The sequence below is a fragment of the Zeugodacus cucurbitae genome, chromosome 2 (assembly GCF_028554725.1).
Source record: "Zeugodacus cucurbitae isolate PBARC_wt_2022May chromosome 2, idZeuCucr1.2, whole genome shotgun sequence".
NCBI lineage: Eukaryota > Metazoa > Arthropoda > Insecta > Diptera > Tephritidae > Zeugodacus > Zeugodacus cucurbitae.
This window is the reverse complement of record NC_071667.1, coordinates 19,877,660-19,895,740: the sequence shown is the minus strand read 5'-3', so window position 1 is coordinate 19,895,740 and position 18,081 is coordinate 19,877,660. Positions and strand designations below refer to the sequence as shown.

Below are 18,081 nucleotides of genomic sequence, written 5' to 3'. Positions count from 1 at the left end.
ATTCTAAAAATCACCGAATTCGGACCATAGGTTTTTAAGGCCCCATATATCGAACATGAGGACCTCGGTGCTTCTAACCTAATATTAGGGTTTCCAACTTTCAATGGACTTTATACAATATATATGACGAATATGTGGGTCAAATTGTGTATTATATAACCACTGTGCATTTAATGTGGGATCATGTGTAGAAGTTCACGTAAGTGGGGAAAGTTTTTGATTGTCATTCACTAGGGAGTAGTCAGAAACGATTCTTCTCCACATGATTCAAGCAGCTCACGACTTCCGGTTTTAGACCAAGTATCCTCTGGGTACCCCACCACATAAAAACGAAGTACCAATGAAAAATCAAAGAAAGCCTCGGATGAGACACCCCCCTTTTGATGACGACCCCTGCAAACGTTTTAAGGATAATGATTTAAGGGCGTGCACCTGGAATGTCCGGACCCTTAATTGGGAAGATGCCTCTGCCCAGCTGGTTGATTTCCACATACGACTAAAGGCTGACATCACCGCCATGCAAGAAGTGCGGGACGGGACAAGAACGGAAGAAGGTGGGTCCTTGTGCCATCTACTACAGCGGCCATATAAAGGAGCGCATATTTGGTGTTGGATTTGTGGTGGGAGAGAGACTCCGTCGCCGAGTACTGACATTCACCCCGGTGGATGAACGTCTAGCCACAATCCGCATAAAAGCGAGGTTCTTCAACATATCGCTTATTTGCGCCCACGCCCCAACGGAAGAGAAGGACGATGTGTCCAAAGATACTTTCTATGAGCTCCTGTGGCTGATTGTCTTCGCTGGGGCCCGAAATATGGTCGTCTATAGTACCAGATTCCAGCATAAGAAAATACATCAAGTTACTTGGCTGTCTCCTGATCGAAACACGCGTAACCAAATCGATCACGTTGTAATATACGGAAGACATGTCTCCTGTGTTGTAGACGTGCGTACGCTCCGAGGACCAAATATAGACTCGGACCATTATCTAGTAGCAGCAAAGATACGCACTCGCCTCTGTGTAGCAAAAAACGCCCGTCAACAAACACAAGGAAGGTTCGACGTCGTAAAGCTGCAATCGCAACAGACAGCCACGAAATACTTTACACGACTTGCACTCCTGCCCTCTGAAAGCACTCATCAGCATCTCGGTATAAGGGAGCTGTGGGACGGCATATCAAACTCCATACGTACAGCTGCAGCCGAAACAATTGGATTTCGGCAACGACAAAAAACAAGCTGGTACGATGAGGATTACCGTCTCGCAGCGGAGAGAAAACAGACTGCCTACCTCGCAATGTTGCGATCGACCACAACACGTGCGGGATGGGATAGATACCGATAGCTGAAGAGGGAAGCGAGACGCATTTGCAGACAAAAAAAGAAAAAGGCCTAAATGCGTGAGTACGAAGAGCTTGAGAAGCTGGCAGGCAGAGGAAATGCTCGAAAATTTTATGAAAAAATGAAGCGACTTAACGAAGGTTTCAAGACCGGAGCATCCTCATGTAGAGACCAAGGTGGTAACCTGGTAACCGATGTCCAGGGCATACTGGGATTATGGACCTGCTGAATGGCAGTGAAAGTACAATACCAGGAGATGGCGAACCCGATTCCCCAATCGATGACGATGAAACAGATGTTTCATTACCCGACCATGAAGAAATACGAATACCAATCACCCGCCTGAAGAACAACAAAGCGGCAGGGGGCCGATAGATTACCGGCCGAGCTATTCAAATACGCCGGCGAAGAACTCATAAGGTGCATGCTTTGCAAAAGAAAGCATACCTGACGATTGGAATCTCAGTGTGCTCTGCCCAATCCATAAAAAGGGGGATCCCACAATCTGTGCCAATTACCGTGGGATAAGCCTCCTACAAATCGCCTATAAGGTTCTATCGAGCATACTGTGTGAAAGACTAAAGCCCACCGTCAACAAACTGATTGGACCTTATCAGTGTGGCCTTAGACCTGGAAAATCCACAACTAACCAGATATTCACCATGCGACAAATTTTGGAGAAGACCCGTGAAAATAGGATCGACACACACCATCTCTTTGTCGACTTTAAAGCTGCTTTCGACAACACGAAAAGGAGCTGCCTTTATGCCGCGATGTCTGAATTTGGTATCCCCGCAAAACTAATACGGCTGTGTAAGTTGACGTTGAGCAACACCAAAAGCTCCGTCATGATTGGGAAGGATCTCTCCGAGCTATTCGATACCAAACGAGGTTTCAGACAAGGTGACTCACTATCGTGCGACTTCTTTAACTTGATGCTGGTAAAAATTATAAGAGCTGCAGAGCTAAATAGAGAAGGTACAATCTTTTATAAAAGTGTACAGCTCCTGGCGTACGCCGATGATATTGGTATCATCGGAAGCAACAACCGCGCCGTTTGTTCTGGCGAAGCGAATGCATCTGGAGCTGAATGAGGACAAGGCGAAATATCTCATCAAGCAAACAGTCGGCGCATACGCGTCTTGGCTCCTACGTCACTGTTGACAGTTATAACTTCGAAGTCGTAGATAATTTCGTATACCTGGGAACCAGCATCAACAACACGAACAATGTCAGCCTCGAAATCCAGCGCGGAATCACTCCTGCCAACTTTGGACTGAGTAGGCAATTGAAAAGTAAAGTCCTCTCTCGATGAACCAAAATCAAACTCTACAAGTCGCTTATCATTCCCGTCCTGCTTTATGGTGCAGAAGCTTGGACGATCTCAACATCAAATGAGACGACACTAGGAGTTTTCGAGAGGAACATTTTGCGCAGGATTTATGGTCTTCAGAACTTTGGCAACGGCGAATACCGCAGACGATGGAACGATGAGCTGTACGAGTTATACGACGACATCGACATAGTTCAGCGAATAAAAAGACAGCGGCTACGCTGGCTAGGTCATGTTGTCCGAATGGACGAAAAGACTCCAGCTTTTAAAGTGTTTGATGCAGTACCCGCCGGAGGAAGCCGAGGAAGGGGAAGGCCTCCTCTCCGTTGGAGGGACCAGGTGGAGAGCGACCTGGTTACACGTGGAGTCTCCAACTGGCGCTCTCATCGATTCGGCTATAACCGGCTAAACGGTTCAACGCCAATTAAATACATACATAATCACTCTGCACTAGTGTTGTGCAGTGTTAATGGCATATTTTCATTTCCACTTCTTTTTTTTATACTCTTGCAACATGTTGCACTTGGTATAATAAATGTTTCATGGGCGTCGCGTCGCCCACTATTGCGTCCATAACCATATCTCAGGAACTATTCGACCAATTTCCACCAAATTTAGCACATATAATTTTCTTTGATTTATTTAACACTCTTATAGTAATGATGAAAAATGGGCGAACTCCGTTCACAACCATGACTACTTCTTATATAAATCAACTTTGAATCCCATCCCAGCCCCAGACTTCGAATATGAGGACCGCAGTAACTATGAAAATCTCTCAAATATTCTGAATAATTTCAAAGGAGGAGTTTTCCTACTAATAGTGTGTCTCTATGGAAAAATATGTGTAATATCGAGTAATTACTTCTCCCATATACCTAATTATAGGTTTTTCAAAAATACGGTGGACTTAATACCATATGAATCGGTTAATATGCAAGATATCTTGACAAATTAAGTGAACGTAATAAATATTCTTGGAATAATGTATCTTGGTGGCGAAAATGTGTGAAATTAGTCCACGAATTAACAAAACTCTCATATACCCTATATTATGCATAAATATATTTAATGGTTTTCGATATTCTGTTGGACTTAAATGCCGATTATATGAGTCAAATTTAGACCTTCCTTGTCCTTTACTTGTTCTTTTTTAAATTACATTAATAAGTATATTACCGCCGCCTACTGAATTTGGACTGAACGAAGCACTTGAAAATCTACGACACTTTGAGTTCGATAGAGTATAACACACTCTCGTCATAACCGAGTATGTACATAATAATAGTTTGATAAATTAAATACTATTTAAGCTTTAACTAAATTAAGCACTTATGTTAACAACACTAATGTAAATTTAATAGGCTCTGTAATTTTGATAACAATTCACAGGACAAATGCTTTTAGTGACAATAACTATTTATATTAAGAATTTAACCATTATTTGTTAATAAAAACAGAAACCAGAATGGATATTCACAATTCGTCAACAGTTCATTCAGTGCGCAGTCGTCTTCGGAATCATTAATTACAAATAAGAATGGCTAACTTAACTCTAGTGTTTCTTGTACTCCTGTTTTCCCAGCTCTTTGGCAGCTATAGGGCATCGGTAATTATATACAATATTTTACTACATTTTAATTTTAATTTAATTTGTAAACAAAAATGTTTGTTAAATTAAAACTATATAGTACATATATATATGTTCTTTCAGCGTAACTTAACCTTTAGCATGTATCATATGAATTTCACTTTTGGTGAAAAGGATATCTTTAGTGAATTTAACTATAAATATTACAATGAAAATCGGAAAGTGAAAATCATTGTCGAATTTAAACTGAAGGAAAATGTGACAAACTACATGTTTAAGTCCTCAATAGATATGCTACGTGGCGATAACAGACTCATAAATTTAAAAAAAGTACCTATTGATGGTTGTCAATTTGGAAAATTAATACAGAAAAGTAGTAACACATTGATTGGGCTTTTCTTTAGTGAGATACGACGCAGTTCAAATCTGCCTATGTACTGTCCTCTTTTAGCGGTAAGTGTATATACATATGTATTATTGTGTACATTAACAAACTGCTTGAAAATTTGTAACTTTCCATATATGTGTTTTTTTTTGCAGAATAAATTGTATTACGTAAGGAATTATACCTTAAATCCAGACGCCTATCCAGCTATTAAACTCTCAATGAATTGGGTAGTGCAAATGAAATATTAAGTATCTCGAAAAGATGTTGGTACCTTGTTTTTGCAAGGAAAGCTTTACAGGATATAAATAAGTAAATATTTCGTAATAGAAATAAATATGTCGACGAATAAATAAATGATTTAAAAACAAATTAACAAAAGTGTGTCTTGTCTTTTGAGCATCATTTCAATTCATTAATTGCACATCAAAATATGTTGATTTTCCGAGGTTTTTTACTCAAATACTGATAACGTTGAACGTTTCCCAATTAGTTTTGAGGAATACTACCGATTTGACAGTCTTTGGCCGAATAAAAATCCGGGTCTCTTCCGGTTATGTCGAACCGAGTCGCAGTGATAAGGTACAAGAATTTATGAAATCGGATAATAACCACTCCACATATTGAGGTTATATTGAAACTTACTAAAAAATACGTTGAATCGCTGATGATAATTAGCACTAAATTTTACAGTGCTTCATTCACATTTTTATATAAAATTAACACTGGCCAAAGCACAGCCAAACCCATATCTAAAATAAATAACATAATTTCACAATATTATATTTATAACATAAACTAATTAACATATTTACATGAGGGTTCAGATTTTTATTTCAAATACCATATGGCAGTTAATTTTTAAGGTCATGGACATATATTGTATGTATACACATAAGTATGCTGATTGTGGCTGAGTGCAAATTATCGGGAATGGTACGCTGTATACATGATATATACATATGAATATATAATTATTCATAATTGGCGCATCTCTATTACAATAAACAATTCGTATTTCAACGATTGCACTCATTTATTTATTATTAAAGCTCGGAATGCTATCGCTTTTTATTTACATAATTAATTGTGGACTCACTTGTATTGCATTTATACACTCGAATTCAAGAATCTGTATATGCAGTATATAAGTACATAATATGGTATGAACTCAACCAAATTATAAACAATCATACAGAGAGGGACTTAAAAATGAAATACATATGAAGTTTCTAAGAACTGAAATTGAGTCGCAAAATAACAGTAGCGAGCAAAACCACGAAATATGTCGCGCATGACGTAGAGAAGTGCAAGAAATAGGCGTAGTCCATACAATTTTTATACTCTCGCAACAAAGTTGCTACGAGAGTATTATAGTTTTGTCCACATAACGGTTGGTTGTAAGTCCTTAAACTAAACGAGTCAGATATAGGGTTATATATATCAAAATGATCAGGGTGAAGTGTGGAGTTCAAATCCGGATGTCTGTCTGTCCGTCCGTCCGTGCAAGCTGTAACTTGAGTAAAAATTGAGATATCTTAGTGAAAATTGGAAGACGTATTTCTTGGCACCATAAGAAGGTTAAGTTCGAAAATGGACGTAATCGGACGACTACCACGCATAAAGTGTCATAACTAAGCCATAAATAAAGCTATGGAAATAAAAGGATCGCACTATGAAGGGGCATATTTGTATGTAATTTTTTTGGGGAAGTGGGCGTGGCCCCGCCCAAAACGGTTATTTGTATATAACTCGCAAACTAATTAAGCTATATACAAAAAACTTTCTGCAGTCGGTTCTCTTACATACCCCACCACACACCATGAAAATAGTTGAAATCGGATAATAACCACGCCCACCTCCCATTCAAAAGTTAGGTTGAAAATTACTAAAAGTGGGTTAACTCACTAACGAAAAACGTCAGAAACACAAAATTTCACATAAGAAATGGCAGATGGAAGCTGCACTCAGATTTTTTTACAAAATGAAAAATGGGCGTGGCGTCGCCCACTTATGGGTCAAAAACCATATCTCAGGAACTACTCGACCGATTTCAATGAAACTTGGTTTGTAATAGTTTCCTTACATCCCAATGATATGTTGTGAAAATAGGCCAAATCTCTTCACAACCACGCCTACTTCCTATATATCAGAACTTTGAAGACGATCTGAATCGTTTACATAGCAATACAGAAAGTAAGCACTAGTGAAGATATCGGTGCAGAACTTTGCACAAATACTATGTTTATAGTGTGGCAGCCCCATTTTAAAAATCGCCGAAACCGGACCATAGGTGTTTAAGGCCCCATATATCAAACACGAGGACCTCGGTGCTTCTAACCTAATATTATGGTTCCCAACTTTCAATGGACTTTATACAATATGACGAATATGTGGTCAAATTGTGTATTATATAATAGCTGCCATCGATTGGTCACTTCTCTGCTCGCTATCTTTGGGCGCTGCTCGCCTGTCAAAAATTTTACATGTGAAAGCAACAACAAAGATATCTAGTTGAATTCGTGCTGGAGAGTATGCGAATACCTCATTAAAATTTCAATAGTCGCTTGCTGAGTGCTACCAAGTTTTGTTTTACTCATTTTAGAACCATTTTACTATTGTGAACGGCTCAAAGAACAAATTACTGTCAAAATAATAAAAATTGTTATACACAAATTTGAAATTGAAAAGGCAAGAGCGAAGATAAATCGTTAGTATTTTTGTATTGAATTTATTGAATAAAAAACTTTAATAAAAATTAAATTTCTTGCAGAAAACGTTAGACATAGACGGTGGTTGAAGAGTTCAGTGCGACCAAGTATATACAATTCGATTTCAGTGCTGCCAGTTTGTATGGAAATTTAGAAAGTTTGTTCGATTGGCTTGTCTATAGCAGTTAGCCAATCGATGACAGCTAATATAAATAAAGTTAAATAAATAAATTGCGAGAGTATAAAATGTTCGGTTACACCCGAACTTAGCTCTTCCTTACTTGTTAGATTTTATTTCATTCTAATGTTTTTTTTTTTATGTGTAACGAAACTAATATGAGAACCACCCTATACAAACACAAACAAATATAAATGTCGCCAGCACTCAGCGAACCCATATTGTCATAATCGTTTTTTAAATAGACTACAAATATATCTAGTACTCGAAAAAGTGACAAGCGCAGCATGATATTGGATAATAGAATATCTAATCATTGCCAGACATATCATTGTTTATTTTGTGCATTTATTCGCATTAATATTCTACAACGCCTCGTGTTCTCACTTTCAGTAGATAACAGTAATGAAGCCAATGCAGGTTCGTGCTAATTTCAATTGCTTTAGCAAAATTGATAGTACACCAATAAAGAGGAATTAAGCAGGACTGAGTCGAACTATAGATACATTCTCAAGTTGTAAGAATTAAAAGTATGAAACATGTATTCGAAGTTGTATAATAATTGACCATACATATGTACATATATTCGGTCTCACATTCGTGGTTTTATATACATATGTATCTTGCTTAATACCAACATACAGTATGCCAAGAATGAGTTTACACATTGCGAATAAACACACTTCATTTTAACGGTTTTTTACTAATGACTTTTTTACATATGTATCTGATAATATTCGTCATACTAGTGCTGGGGGGGGGGGAATATAAAGTCACACAATTTTGTATGCTAATATTTACGCTAAGCACATTTTGTTAAACAGTTTTAGAAGCGTTTAGGCTAAAAAATTTGAGTCGCCAATTTTCAATTAGTTATAACATTAAATTTAGCTATAAATATTTCTGACATACATACATATGTATGTACTTACGTGTATATTTATCTGAAGGTTTACCACATTTTAAAAATTTTACAAACAAAATTATTAATAATGCTACAATATTAGTACCAAGCCGATCTTTGAAGAAAGCTTATTGTCGGAAATTTTTGCCACATTAAAAAAATATATAATTTTATAGTTGAAAATACTTTTATTATTTGATGAATTTGATATAACCAATGAAAGATAAACAGTTTCAACATGTTTAAACAATTTTTTATTACTACTGGTATCATAATTACACATTTATGAGAAATTAAATATACTGGGTTATACACCTTTATTTGTTTCCAAAAAAACTTTACCATATGTAGGCGGTAAATAAAAATTAGAAAACTGAAGAAACAATATACAGTATACTCTCGAAAAGTAAATTCTCAGAAAGTAAATAATCTCGGAAAAGTTAATCACCTTTAAGATTACACAAGCATCTCGAAAAAGTAAATTTTTTAATTTACTTTTCAGAGAGTGTGATAAAAAATTCGAAACGAAGCAAGCTGCGTTTTTTACGATGTTGCAAAAACACTTACTCTCTTGTTTATCGCGACGTTTTAGTAAAAAAACTCTCCTACTTGATCCACTGGTTTGAAAATGAAAACGATGCAAATCAGGTGTCAGACTTTTTGAATTGTCGTACAAATATGGTCAGAAAATATATTGCAAATGAAAAAAAAAAACAAAAGAATATTCAAGATTTTTTCTCTTCATAGTAAATAGATATGTATGTATGTAAATGTAAATATGTTTTTTATGTAAATCCATATGTTTTATTGAAGCAAATAAATGAATGAATTTTTTAATTTAAAAAATGCATTTAATATTATAAAAACAGATAATTTATGTATATATTTGGAAAAGTAAATTATTCGAAAAAGTAAATTACCCAAAATACCAATCGATTTACTTTTCGAGAGTATACCGTATATAGAATTCCCTATGGGATTTCAACTGTATGTGTAACTTTCAACAGCTATCTTGTAATTTTTTTGCAATTTAAAAAGTCCCGGAACGTGATTTCCGCCGCAGTAAATGCAAGCATTTGAGGTTATAAATGTTGAGGAGTAAAAACAGGGGTGTAAAGGTAAAAGCACTTAATTATTCATTCCCTATGAAATACTTTGGACTATTTTATTTAACAACGTTTAGGAAAAACTATTTTTTTGGTTTGAATATATATACATATTGCTCATTTATATGAATAGTGTCACAACTCAAAAAAGTAAATTTTTCAAGAGAGCGGTTCAAAGTTTTCAATTGTTTCTTATTAAGCAAATCTTGAAATTCGCCATAAATTTATTAAATAAATTAGTGGCATGTAGTATATTAAATAGAATGCTTATCATAAATGGACTAAAAATCATGTACTGAAGCCTTTTTTGGACATAAACTTGACTACTTTTGAATTACAGTGGAACTTCCATAACTCCAACTCTTGAAGTGGCAATAGCGTTTAGAAGCCAATATTCATACAAAATTCCTTCCCTAACTCGAATTTCTATAACTCGAAGTTCCCCATAACTCGAACTCTTGAAGTGGCAATAGAAGGCAACTTTCATACAAATTCCCTTCCATAAATCGAACTTTTCGACCAGGACATAATACAAAATTTAAAATTTTACTATCGAGGCAGAATTTTAAAAGAGACTCTCTATATCGTACGGAGGCGAACAAAAAATATAATATTACACTTATGGATTGCAAAAATCATCTAACACAAGGCATGGAATACAGACGTCAAGAGCCAAACAATAGCAAACTGCAACCAACAAAATTACAGAATACGAGTACATGTTTTAACGTATGAACATAAAACTCTATGAGATGAAAATAAATAAAACTGTGTATAAATTTAAATTTTACATATTTTTGAAAATTTAATTTAATGTAAATTCTCTCTAACTCGAAGTTTTTTTTGTGGATTATGGTGATTCGAGTTAGAGAAGTTCCACTGTATTTGTGAAAAATATAAATCAATTTCGCTGTCATAAGTTAAATGTGTCGTTTTTGCTAAAATATCAACATGAAAAATTTAATTGTCTTTTCACAGATATAAGTCGATCTTTCTGAAAAGAAAAGCAACTTCACCCTAAGACAATATTTGTTGTAACACAAAATATGTATTTCTTTCTGGAAAGAAACCATGCCTAATTCTGGCACATCTGGGAAGTTTCGTTGTTGTGGTTAAAGAAGAATGCAATGTAACAAGTTGAATAACGTCACATCCTTATTTCACGGTTTGTACGCATCAGAATGACATTTTTATACAATATGGACGATGAAATTGCGCACTTTTCTGCATATTCAACTCAAAATCGTGTTTTTTGAGTTATGACACTTTATGTGAATGAGCGATATATACATACATATGTATGTAATTTCTAGAAATTTTTTTCACTACAATATTCACAAACGTTCTTAACGTATTTATTTCACTTTGACTTGTGGCAGAAGAGAGAGAGAAGAGAGAGACTTATTGTAAGGAAGTTAAGCTTGAATATTGTTTTTTGTTTGCTAATGCCTAAAAAATTTAACTGGATACAAGCCGGTGTCTTTTCCATTCTTTAATATATTTCTCCTATAAATCATGCCTAGTAAACCGTTGAAAATTCTTATAATTATTAATAATTTTTTGTCCGCCTGTTAATCTACGCAAATTCTAATTTAACCTTGTACAGCAAATTATATTTACTTTCACAAATAGAAATTTTATCAGTTCAAATACACATACCGCAAATTAACACTTAGTAACAATTTGAAATATAATCACTGAATAAAAAAAATATTTTAAACGAATACAATAACAAATTGACGTTTAAAATTTCAATAGACGGAATGAAACACTGATAGCTGATGATGGCATGTAAACAAACGTGTGCGGCTAGTGCCAGCAACAAGTCTGCTCACATACATACATATGTATAAATAAGTGGCTATATACATACATACATAGGACTGTAGGTATAAAACAGCTGTGCGTTCACTTACCACTAAAATCTCAAATGAAAAATGTTGATAGGCACGTCTGCGACTCGAAGGTAATTATTGAAAATGTATGTGAACTTCGATGTTAGCACGTGTGAGTCGTAGCAGACGCAAGAATTACTAACACTTGTGCTGACTACTACTGAAGATTATTCAACAAGTTTCGCAAAAAGCGAACACTTGTTGTATTTGCACAAAATTAGTGCACAAATGTTTCGACAATAACTTGCGATTAAAGAAAATACAATTATCAATAATGCTGCTTTTAAATTATTGCTTTCGCTCGTTGTGGATCATACTGTCAAACGCCACATCTCCTTCATGCAAATGTCAAACGATTGTGTAACACAGAATGAAAACGCCGTGATTTGTGCGAAATTCGTTTAAACAGCAACAATAACATTCAAATCAATAAGTACAAATAAGTAATGAAGCCTATAATTAAGCGAACGAATAATATAGATACTTTTTACACGCGCACACAATTTGCACAACCACAATTTCAATTTATTTAATTATTAATTGCACATTTTCTTGTATTCTTCTTTGTTACACGTCGTGTACAGCGAATATTCTTTGTAAATTACGAGTCTATAGATAAGTACGTCACCGTCGCTCCTTGCAGCAATCACGAACTGTGCGAAACACCCAAAAAACCGGCACAACAACCACCACAATCACTTACAACCGTCGTCTATACCTAAGGCGATTTTCCGATGACTTAACGCTCACGCAACCCGAATGCAACTAAAATTGTGAGCAACACTTGAGCATGATTTTAGTCGACATTATGCTGTTGCAATGTGCTTTATGAGTACTTCTATTATCTCATAGAACGTGAAGCGACTTACTAACTCAACTGCGTATACATGCCTCTTTGTATGTATGTAAGTACCTGCAGGAAAGTACACATCCAATATTTATACCAAACCCATTCTAAATGTTTTAGTAAAACATTTAGGTACTGTGAGCGCGTACTAATAAGCCAAAGAGCGAAAGCTTTCAAATATAATTTGAGAGCATAGTGCGCGTATCGCTCACGCGCTTTAAGCAAACGATAATCAATGAGAGAATCAACATGCGGGGCATTTCATATAAAATTGGGTTTTGTTTAAAAATAATAATCAAAACCGTTTCCCCTATTCACTTTGATTAAGATTATTTTGAACTGGACCGTGATCGCAATTTTCAATATTAATCAAGTATAATTATTTTTTGATAAATATAGTAAATATCTCTGTACAAAAAATTTCAAAAGAATATTGTTTTTAATTGAATATTTGGTACCAGCATATTTTTGAACTGCTATGCAAAAGCTAACTTAATTAAAAAGCTTTACAGTGATCCCAGCTTAAGTGCCTTCCCCGTTTAAATGACTTTCCCGCTTAAGTGACCATATTTTGCGACATCGATATTTTTCTCAAATTTACATATGTATAAAATTTCCCGCTTAAGAGAATCCGCTTAAGTGCCTTTCCCGCTTAAATGTCTGTTCTATTTAAGCCACAAAAACAACATTTTTGCAAATTTCCGCTTTTAAGTTCCTTTTAACATTTGTTTGACATTGAATGCGATAAATATTGTCAAAAAGAAAACATATGCATAGTTTTGTAAAGTTTTTTTTTCATATTTATTGTTATTAATAAGTATTTTTGTTATTAATCCATATTAATATTATAAATGCGAAAGTAACTCTGTCTGTCTGTTACTCTTTCACGCCTAAACGGCTGAACGGATTTTGATGAAATTTGGTATGGTGATAGATGATAACCTAGAAATGGTCCTAGGCTATAAATAATCACAATATAATAACCATAAATGGCTGATTGAATGACCTATTTTGGTGGTAAAAAACAAAGATGCCAATGATCTCAATGTGACAATTTAGAATTTCGTTCCAGGAGAGTTGACACAGCTACAAACCAATATGACGTAGCAATTCTCCCATAGAATATTTAAAATTGCCTGAACTATTAGCACTCACTTTGCAATTAGAATTAGTGTGAGTTGTCATCATGCTTCGTAACATAAATTAACCTCGACTTTGCAATAGAACAAGACTGGCTGTGAATAAGGTAATCAATATCGTCATCGAAGCCAAGATTGAGCCAACTATGAAATTTGCTCATTTGTTACATATGTCTCATTTCAATATACGATTAAAAAAAATTTAAGTTTAACAAACTATGATGATTTACGCTTAATACAGATCCACAATAATGTATATCAATCAATATACCGGCTTGATGTTTTCTTCTTTATGCGTAAGATTTTTTTACTATATTGAAAAATTTACTAATTTAATGTATACCTTAGCCACAAAAACGTGTGGTCGGGTCTGCTAGTAATAAATAAATGTGATTTTCATTCTAAAAGAAAAAAGATTAGATCGAAGTATTTAAAAAAGCTCGATAAGTGCCCCGAAGCAACCAAGAGGGATTCATTTAAGTGCCTTTCCCGCTTAAGTGTCTCAAAAATCTTGGATGTTAAGAAGAGACACTTAAGCGGGGATTACTGTACTTATAAATAAAAGTAATGCAAAAACCAATGATATAATTAAATATTTTGAGTTTGAATTGGTTTAAAAATTGCAACGTAAGATGAAGCAATTTCAATTGCAATCAGGTGACAGTTAGTTTTTAGACTATCAAGGAATTTTGTTTGAAAAAAGAATTACCCTTATTAACCTTTTCCTCAATACCGCCACAAAGTTCGCGCAATCCCGGGAAAAGCAGGTGAAATAGAGAACAAAAGCAAAAAGCTCTCAACATATACATAAAAGCTCAAGAGATGGGAGAGATAATTTAACTTGAAGCCGGTCCAGAAATTTTAATAGTTTGTTGTATTTTCGTTGCTTTATTTATAAATTGTCAGTTACCATTGCTAAGCATTTTTGCAAAGCCAATGAACTTAACCATGAATGACGAAAGAAAGTATATACATAAATGTGTCATATGGTGTAAGTATGTATATATTAGGGCTCTTAAAATTATTCGAATAACCTGAAACCCGATTATTCGAATATCCGGTTTGTAACCGTTCGTATGAATATTTACCGATGAATACTATTCGAATAGTCGCAATGTTAAGAATAGTCGTTATACTACGATATTCGAATAGTTGCTCTGCTGCGAGCATTTTGCTCATTTTTCGTGTGTTTCACTTTTTTCAATAAAAATAGAAATTTAATGAACTTGCACTATTCGAATAGTCGACAACGAACGGTTAACCGGATAGTCGCAAATGAGCGGTTAATCGAATAGTCGACAACTTATGACTACCCGAGTATATATTACCTCGATATCCCGATCTTTATCTTTGATATAATGTATCTTTGATATTAGTGGCGGAAATTAGTGAAATGGTTCCACAAATTACTTCAACTCCCATACATATATCATTATACGAGTACTGTACTTTAGATATATGGGTTAATTGTGTGTATGTTAATATGGAATATACATAATCTTGGATTGCACAATTTTCGAAAACATTATATATTGAATTTCGATCAGATAGGTGGGATCGTTGTTTTTAGGTTGTGTAAAAGTTAGTAAATCTTTTTTAGATATGGATCACATCCACTGCTCTTCGGTAATTGTTTATAGAGCACTTAAATCATTTTCGAATAACATTATTTAGTGAACGTGGACCAGTGTCCCAGTGATGTGATTTTCAATATTTTAGGAGACCAATTTTTTAATTCACTTGTCCACCAACAGTAAACGAAGTAAATATCTATCACATACCAGAAACTGCTAATCCATAGATATTTTTTTTTATCAAAATACATATTAGAAGTTTGATCTATTCACCAGAATGTCCACAAGAAAGGCCAAATGAAGTAATGATCTAATGAAATAATGATTTAAATTATTAATCTAAAATAGTTTTATAAACTATGTAGAAGAACTTCAAGAGGTTATAGAAGATTTTTTTTCATCATTCTAAGTAACTAACAATTTTAACGAATATAAGCAAGTCATAGTCAAATATTGAAATTTCATAGTAAAGTTTCCAGTTCAAATAAGTGCCAAATAAAAAAAATAAAACATTAAATCCCGATAAGTAATAAATCTTGGATACTGTAAATTTCCACTTTAGTTACGGAATTAATACAAAATTGACCTTTTCCCACTTTGCTGGCATACTGACCTTCCCCTTTCATGACCCGCCACATGAACTTGAACTTGGCACATTAACCTTATTCGAGTTGAGAACTGAAATACGCTCCAAGAAAGTCAGTTACAAACTTAAATATGTAAGTATATATGTACATACATTTGTGTGTGTTTGAGTATATTAAAATGGTAGTGCGCATGTTATGATGTTAGATACCGGTGAAACCTGTTGCTTTGCCTTTTCTGGAAAAAGTGGAGTCTGTAAATGAATCACAATCAGCTGTGTAGGCCTTTTAAAGCAATAAATAAATATATACATACACGAATACTTTTGGGAGCAAACAGAGAAAAATGCAGGAAAGTGAAATTGTTGGAATCGTTTATATCATTTGAATGCGTGCGCGTTTATACGATTACATACTTTTGTGAATTTATTGAGGTTAAGGCACGTTTTTATTATTATTATTGCAAACTCTTCGTGCGATTGTCAATGACAAACATGCTGTGCACAAAAGCCGGTATCATCACCACTCGTGAAATATCCTAGTTCTTCAGAATGAGAAAAGTTCAACTTCGCGAATTCGACTGTGGCGGTACTGTAATGTAAAAAAGACGATAATTGTTGGTGGAAATTAGACTACGTACTTAACAGCAGATCTCTGGTTCTAGAATAATGTGGGTCCACTACATTATTCACATTCAATAAATTATCTGCAGCCGAAAGAAGGAGAACAGAGAAGAAAATGAGTCGCTAGATACATAGGTTTTAAGATCTTAATTCTAATTACTGTAAGAATTTAAAAAATACTATCAGAAACTCTGAACCATGGACCATGATATTTTGAGCTATCGACACAACCTTATACAATTGAACAATGACAAAAATATTTTAACAAAGCAACAATGACAACCTTCAAAATATTATTATTTTGTGTTTTCTTTTTTTATATTTTTGTTGTCAATTCAAATAAAATTCTCTTATTATTATCTTCCTCGCAATTTTTCCATATTTACATACTTTTTAATCCTTTCCTAGCCTTCCACGAATATTTCAAGACTGCAGTTAGCTAGATCGGTTTGGCCGTTCTCGACTTTTTGCGAGACTAACGAACAGCAATTCATTTTTATATCTATAAATTACAAATTCTTTGTATGGGAGATAAGAAAAGTGTGGATTTTAGACTTTTTCAGGGAATTTTTGTAATTTTTCTCTCCGTATAAACCATCCCCAACCCCCTGGAATACACACAAAAAATTTCATCAAAATCGGTCCAGCCGTTTAGGAGGAGTTCAATGACTAACACACGTACAGAAGATTTATCAATATAAAGATATATAGATAGACAAAGATAATGAATTAATAAACAAACAAGTAAGGAAGGGCTAAGTTCGGGTGTAACCGAACATTTTATACTCACCCAATTTATTTATTTAACTTTATTTATATTATATAATACACAATTTGACCCACATATGCGTCATATATATTGTATAAAGTCCGTTGAAAATTGGAAACCCTAATATTAGGTTAGAAGCACCGAGGTCCTCATGTGCGATATATGGGGCCTTGAAAACCTATGGTCCGATTTCTGCGATTTTTAGAATGGGGCTGCCACACTATAAAGGTAGTATTTGTGCAAAGTTCTGCACCGATATCTTCACTAGTGCTTACTTTATATATTGTAAAGTTAACGATTCAGATCGTCTTCAAAGTTCTGGTATAAGGAGGTAGGCGTGGTTGTAAAGCGATTTAGACTATTTTCACAACTTATCATTGGGATGCAAGAAAACTATTACAAACCAAGTTTCATTGAAATCGGTCGAGTAGTTCCTGAGATATGGTTTTTGACCCATAAGTGGGCGATGCCACGCCCATTTTCCATTTTGTAAAAATCTGTGTGCAGCTTCTATCTGCCATTTCTTATGTGAAATTTAGTGTTTCTGGCGTTTTTCGTTACTGAGTAAACTCACTTTTAGTAATTTTCAACCTAACCTTTGTATGGGAGGTGGGCGTGGTTATTATCCGATTTCAACTAATTTCATGGTGTGTGGTGGGGTACGTAAGAGAACCGACTGCAGAAAGTTTGGTTTATATAGCTTTATTGGTTTGCGAGATATGTACAAAAAACTTAGTAGGGGGCGGGGCCACCTCCACTTCCCCAAAATAATTACATCCAAATATGCCCCTTCATAGTGCGATCCTTCATACCAAATTTTATTACCATAGCTTTATTTATGGCTTAGTTATGGCACTTTATGTGTTTTCGGTTTAGTTTACTCAAGTTATCCGTTGCACGGATGGACAGACATTCGGATTTTCGCCCTCGTCTCGTCACCCTGATCATTTTGATATATATAACCCTATATCTAACTCGTTTAGTTTTATGACTTACAAATAACCGTTATGTGAACAAAACTATAATACTCTCTTAGGAACTATTGTTGCGAGAGTATAAAAAATTAATGAACTTAAAAAATGCGCGAGCGCTACCAGAAT

General features: G+C 34.7%; 1 protein-coding gene across 1 annotated transcript in view; it reads right to left on the bottom strand.

Annotated features, from left to right (window-relative positions):
- LOC105217830 (ATP-binding cassette sub-family C member 4) overlaps positions 1 to 12,294 on the bottom strand; it is a 35,624-nt gene extending 23,330 nt beyond the window's left edge. The window contains exons 1-2 of the mRNA XM_054226281.1: positions 12,051 to 12,294; positions 11,467 to 11,898 (exon numbers count right to left, since the gene is read on the bottom strand). The gene's annotated coding sequence lies outside the window, so the exon portion shown is untranslated. The remainder of the gene's footprint in view (positions 1 to 11,466; positions 11,899 to 12,050) is intronic.
- Between the last annotated feature and the right edge of the window lie 5,787 nt (positions 12,295 to 18,081).